Source organism: Grammomys surdaster, unplaced genomic scaffold (genome assembly GCF_004785775.1).
Source record: "Grammomys surdaster isolate TR1022 unplaced genomic scaffold, NIH_TR_1.0 172, whole genome shotgun sequence".
In the NCBI taxonomy this organism is placed as follows: domain Eukaryota; kingdom Metazoa; phylum Chordata; class Mammalia; order Rodentia; family Muridae; genus Grammomys; species Grammomys surdaster.
In genome coordinates, this window is record NW_021604620.1 from 5,972,144 (window position 1) to 5,978,703 (window position 6,560).

Genomic DNA, 6,560 nt, shown 5'->3' on the forward strand with positions numbered 1-6,560 from the left:
TTGTCCCATGTTCTTCTGTCTGTGCAGGTGTATGGTGTGTGTGTGTCCATACTTATGTACATGTATGTGCATTCCTCTCTCTCTCTCTCTCTCTCTCTCTCTCTCTCTCTCTCTCTCTCCCTCTCTCTCTCAGAACTGATTTCCTGCCTCCCGTCTTGTGTATCAGGCACTTGATCCAATGAGCTATGTCCCTATTTCATTACTGAGCAGCACTCCCTGATGTCAAGAAAGAGGCCTGCACAAGTCATTTCAGATAGCAATTTATTGTATTTAAAAAAAAAAAAACCAGAATTTCCCTATTACTAAGAGGAAATAATCAGCTTAAACTTAGAAGAAAGCAAACCTTTGGGAATACCATTCAGACATACATCAGGGGAATATTGTGGCTTTGGAATCTTTAGGGAAAATTAACTTTGGGGTATGTTTTGTTTAGTCAGTTTGAAATGTAATGATAATTGGAAATATTAATTTATTAACTGCCACTTATCATAAAAATATGCATTCTGCCAAATCTTTGTCCCCTGTAAGACCTGTCCCCATGGCAGTGGATCAGCTAGGAATACAGATGCCAGACTGAGAAAATCAAAAACACAGAATACGCAGCTGTGTCAGAATCTCCACTAAGCAATGCATCCTCTTTCTAAATATGGTCCAGATAGTCAATGGGACATATTACCTCTAATACTGAGGTCATACTCATGATTTTAAAAATGCAATCTACTTCCCAAAAGTCAAGTTTATCAGAGAGCTTATATCTTATCTTGTAATTCCACATAGTAGTCTTTTAGTACAAATTTGTGTCAATCTGGCTCTCCCTTCCCCTCGGTAAAAAATCAACCCGACCAAATGAAATCTAGCTCTATTGACCAAACCTGTTCAGCTATTGGCAACCAGAAGCTAAAAACTCAACAAAAAAAATGCCAACGTTTCTTTGAGAAATTTGTTTCTCACATGACAGAACATCCAGCCATCTCTGCCATCTCCTTCTTCCTACTCTGCTTCCTCTCCTCCTCTACTGCTTCTTCCTCTGTTTTCTCCTCCTCTTCCTTCTCCTCTGCGTCTTTTCTTCTTCCTCTTCTCTTCACTCCTCTTTTTTTGTTCATCCTGTTGTTTAATAGATGTGTTATTAAATCTCATTAACCATTGTGCTTGGGAATATAAAGTGAAGAAGGTACCTGAATTTCCTGTCTGTGGAGCTTAGGGATGAAAGGAAGAAATGCCTGAGCAAGAACAAGAGCCAAAGATATACTTAAACCATGAAACCGTATAAAGGTTCTGCATCAACCTTGGTAGTGTGGATATTCCTTGGTAACAATGACAACTATCCGTCTTCAGCAGTATACCATGATAGAGATTCTATTGTATGTATTTGTTCATGGGGTGGGGAACAGTGTCTTGACACATTTGTGGAAGTTACTGCTCACAGGATATGGTTCTGTCCTTCTGCCTTGTGGGTCACCATGGTTGGCAGCTAGCACCTTTACCTGCTGAACCATCTCAGCTGCCTAGCGGTTTGATTTTGTTTATGACCAGTCAGTGATTGTTCTAAGCAGTTTTCCAAAGTTGCCTCCTCAGCCTTCTGGGATGTATCCTTCTTATCACACTGGTGTAGGCTTCTATGGGGAACAAGCAGTGGACACCAGAATCTGGAAGCTTGGGCTCAAGTCACTGGGTATCCTGCGCAACCATCCACTGCTGGTCAGCAGACAGGGCTGCTGCATTCAGTGATGCTGGGAAGGGCAAGGCTTGGAAACTGTAACATCGAGGGTGTGCAGTCTCCAGTGTTAACTGTGATAAGTAGAGAGACAGCATCTAGAAGAGAAGGCATTCTACAAGGATAACCTATGTATGAGCTTTCGGGAATGCTCTTAACTGTGATAAAGTACGAAATGTAGGAAAGGTTGGAGAAGTAGTTGACAATGCACTTCAAGTTGTTTCTTAGATGTGAAAACAAAAAATGAGTCATGCGTGAATGTCTGAAGTTTGGCAGATATGGAGTCATGAGGTCTATCTGAAGATGAGGTAGATAAATATTTACGTCAGTATCCCAGATTATTTAGTAATAACTTTGTTACAGTTAACAATGTTCATTGGTGGGGAGAAGGCGCAACAGTTAAGAACACAGTTACTTTGCAGAGTACCCAGGTTCAGTTCCCACCACTCACTCACAAGGTAGCTCACAACCATGTGTCATTCCAGTCCCAGGGGATCTGCTACCTTCTTTTTGCCTCTTTAAGCACTGCACACATATGATGTACATAACCATACACACACACCATACACACGCACACACACACTCACTCACACACACCATGCACATGCAAACACACAGACCCATACAATAAAATAAACAAATCTCTATAAATAAAAGAATCACCCAACATCATGGATGTCCTTCTTGATGATAGGTTAGTGTTTACTTTCCCTGGACTTTATGTCTTGCCTGTTGGCTCTGTCTGTCATTTCCCTTTGGCCAAGTCTGTATATTCATTACCTGCCTTACTACTTTGACAGAATATCTGACAAAAACAATTTAAGGAAGGAATGTTTTATTTTGGATCAGGATTTGAGTATTCCATCCATGATGGAGGGGAAGGTAGGGTGGTGAAAGAATAAGGCAGTTAGGTCACATTGTGTGTAGTCAGGAGCAGAGGGGGAGAAGGAGACAGATAGGGGTGCTGGTGCTTAGTTATACTTCTCCTTTTTATTCATCTCTAGACCCTATCTCGTGGAATGGCATGGACACATTTAGGGTTGGTCTTTGCACCTCTATTAATCTAATCTAGAAATTCTGACACAGACTTTCCTCGGTGACTCTAAATCCTGTCAGAGAGGCAGTGAAACTTCACCATTACAGTCTATATAATTAAAGGGCAATAAGTCACTCCACAGGAGGATGCATGTTTTCTTCAGATGGACAGTGTGAAGACAAACCATGGATATCTGTCTGTCTCTGATCCTTGGACAGTCATTCCAGCACCCTCACTACTCCACCTATATGTGGTGTGTTTGCCACAGCCAGACCATTTTAGAAGTCAGAGCTTGTTTTCAGTGGGCCCTCTCCTGCCACACTGAACATCTCATGAACCTGGGAGCACCCATGCCTTCCGATACCCTTTGCTGCCTCGGAATCTTTGGGTTAGTTGGCAGGTATGGCACAGAAGACTTCTGATTTAGAGAGTGACTCAAACCAGTCACCTCCTACTTTCACGTGACCATTTAAATGAAAAATACTATTGCTTCCTTAGAGCAGAAATGCAATAAACACTACTCTGATAGGAGCATCCTGCTTCCTGAATGGCACAGCTATTGGTGTGCCTAAGATGTGTGTGTGTGTGTGTATGTGTGTGTGTGTGTGTGTGTGTAAGGGACAACGTGGTTTTACAATTCTTATAATTCACTTTGTATAACTTTAGGAAAGCCTGACGCGTGCAGTGAGGATTCTGAGGCTAACGACCATGGATGCCCAGAACATGCCAATAATCCAATGAAATAGAATAGAAGTTTGGAACGTAGCAATTTGTGTAGAAATTGTCGCTAGCATCCGTTCATGCTGACGATCTTACATATAAGTGGGCTATTGCTGAGTGAGGAGTTAATTTCTTTTTTTAATCTTTTGTTTGTAAATAAGACAATATTGCCTTCAGGGAATCTCCAGAGCCAGTCCTTTACCAATGTCCTTGATCAGATCTGGTGAAGGAGCCATGGAAGCTGCACTTCCCAATGTGAAGGTGTCCGGTGGGTCACGTGGGATGACAGTGCCCTAAAGCAGATGCCTGACTCTCAAGTTGGAAGACTTGGATGGAATCCCACTACAACGCTCTCCACTAACAGCTTAGAGGTCCACAGCAATCCAGTCTCAAGAGTTTTAGCGACTCTTCTCATTGCTGCAACTAAAGAACTGACAAGAACAACTCAAAGAAGGAAAAGTTTATTTTGCTCACAGTTTGAGGCTATAGGCTGTCATGGCAGGAAGGCATCCTGGTGGGAGCAGGCTATTAGTCATACAGTGTCCACAATCAGGAAGTAGAGAGAGATGACCACTGGTGTTCAGCTTTCCCCTTTTTGCTCAGTTCAGGGGCTCAGCTACTGACTTGTTGGTACCTATATTTAGGTTGGGTCTTTCTACCTCAGTTAATCTTGAGAATCACTCACAGACACACCCAGAGGTTTAGACTCTCCTATGGGATTCTAGGTCCTGTCAAATGACATCATTAACCATCACATCAAACCTGGCTTAGCTGGACCTTCCCTCTCCAGCCCTGTCTTGGGGTCTTTGGTGACTTCATGGTAGTCTCTGGGATGTGGCAAAACACATTCTTGAGAAATAGAACATTTCCTATGTCTGCCACTTCCTCTGGTTGGCTTGCTGCTGCCCCCCAACCCCAGGATTCAGGTTGGCATCTAATGGAGCATGTATGACATGTTAAAGGTATCCCAGAATTCTTCAGGTGTTTATCTTAACTGATCCTTATGAACTGTAGGAAGTTGATAGAGACATGAAGAGTGAAGAAACTGAGGCATATGGAGTCTGCAAAGGAGGTAGGCAGGAATGGTGTCACCAGTCAAGGCTTTGAACACTCCAGTGGCACCAAAACCCAGGACTTGGTCCATACCCAATTTTAACCCCAAGGCTCCATTTAAGAATGGTCTTTAAGCCAAACCGCAGTGCCTATGTTTTCCGTCACTTTAAGATTCCTCACAACACCAAGTAGCTCCTGACCTCTGACCCCACGCATTGATTCTTTGGCATTCACCCCTCACTGGGAATCTGTGCTGTGAAAGAAGAACCAGTTTTTGATCTCTGTGCCTCTGTATTCCCTTGTACCAAGATCAATGCCTAGGCAATGATAAAGAGTGAAATGGACGGGCTAGCTACATGGCTCAGCAGCTAAGGGTGCTTGTCATCACGGCTGACCATCTGAGTTCAATCCCAGGAAAGGAACTACACCTTAGAGCAAAGAAAACCAACTCCGAAAGCTTGTGTCCTCTATACACATATGTACATGTAATATACAATACATAAGCATAGTTTTTCAATTTTGTTTTTAAAAAGAACGAAATGCTCCAAAAGTGTATCATGTGTACCAAGGGACAAGTGTTTATCATGTTCAGAATATTTTGTTCTCCAAGCATGTTCAGAACACATGCTTTGTGTCTAGCACCATGCTAGTTCTTAGGGCTATGGAGGACATGGCCTGCTGTTCTGAGTTTAGAAGGTCACAGGAGAAATGCATCCCTGTGATTTTACCCTCAGGGAAAACCACCTACACCTTGGGAAGTGGGGATTTAGGGAAGGCTGCTTCAAGGGGCATACCCATGCTCACAGGGGAAGCTGGGTGTGAACTTGGAGATCACATTACCAACATGACCTCAGCTCAGTGGTACTCAGAGCTGGACCATGAAGCATGAAGAGTGGAATTTACAATCTAACTCCAAGCAGAAAGAAAGGACCAATGAGACTGACTCCCAGAGTCTTGACAAGTTCTCCAGAGTCTTCACTGAGCAGGGAGATGTGGCCAGAAGACTCTGTGATTGGTGCTGAGTTTGTGCCTGGTTTAGTTGCTGTCCTTCACCATTTCATGGATAGGATAACTGAGGTCCAGAATCTCCTCTTTAGAACATGGCTGAAGCTGGCTTCATTACACTGCCCTCAGGTTTCCCATACCTACCCTCTGACCCAAGTTCTGATTTTTGTCATCAAGAGATAGCTGTGTTGGTAGAGTGCTTGCCCCATGTGGTCAGGGACCTGGGTTCAACAGCCAGTGCCCACGCCCACGGGAACATGTACAAGAATTCATGCCTGCAGTCCCAATGTTGGGAAACTGAAGGCAGGAGGATCAGGATCGGAAGTCAAAGTCATTCTGTTTCATAGCAAGTTCAAGAGCAGCTTGGAGTATCTGAGACCCTGTCTTTAAAAAAAGAGAAGAAAGACACACAGACACACAGACACACACACACATACAGAGGGGTGGGGGGGATTGGCATAAAATTGATGTCTCTGTGTCCTTGTCTTTCTGTGGTACACAGATTTCAGAACTGCTCTTCCTGGGGCCCAGGAGCCCAGGTTGTTACCCCAAAAGTGGCGGGGCAGGACTTATGCAGAGGTGGCATCCGGTGTATTGCGTTTCAATTCTCCCTCCATGTGCGGAAACTGTCTTTGTACCTGGAGTCTTTTATCTGAAAGGACGGCTGGAGTGTTCAGCAGACTTGGGGGAGTGGAGAGGCACAGAGGCTGGCTGCCCACGCTCCGGGCATGCGTGAGCACTCCCAGCAAAACACAGCTGGCACAGCTAATTTTAGCCTCGCCGCCGCCTTGCAGAGAAACCCTTTAAGGAAATATATCTCCTCTGAAACAATCTGTATTATAATGTAGCAGCTGATCGACGTGTCAGAATATTATTACTGGTGGGGGGAAAAACTCTGACAAGTAATTATGAGTTTTTGTTCATTTTTTTTTGCAATACTTACAAAGCCACGAAAGGAACAAGAAAGAACAAGAAAGAAAGAGAAAGAGAGAGAGAGAGAGAGAGAGAGAGAGAGAGAGAGAGAGAGAGAGA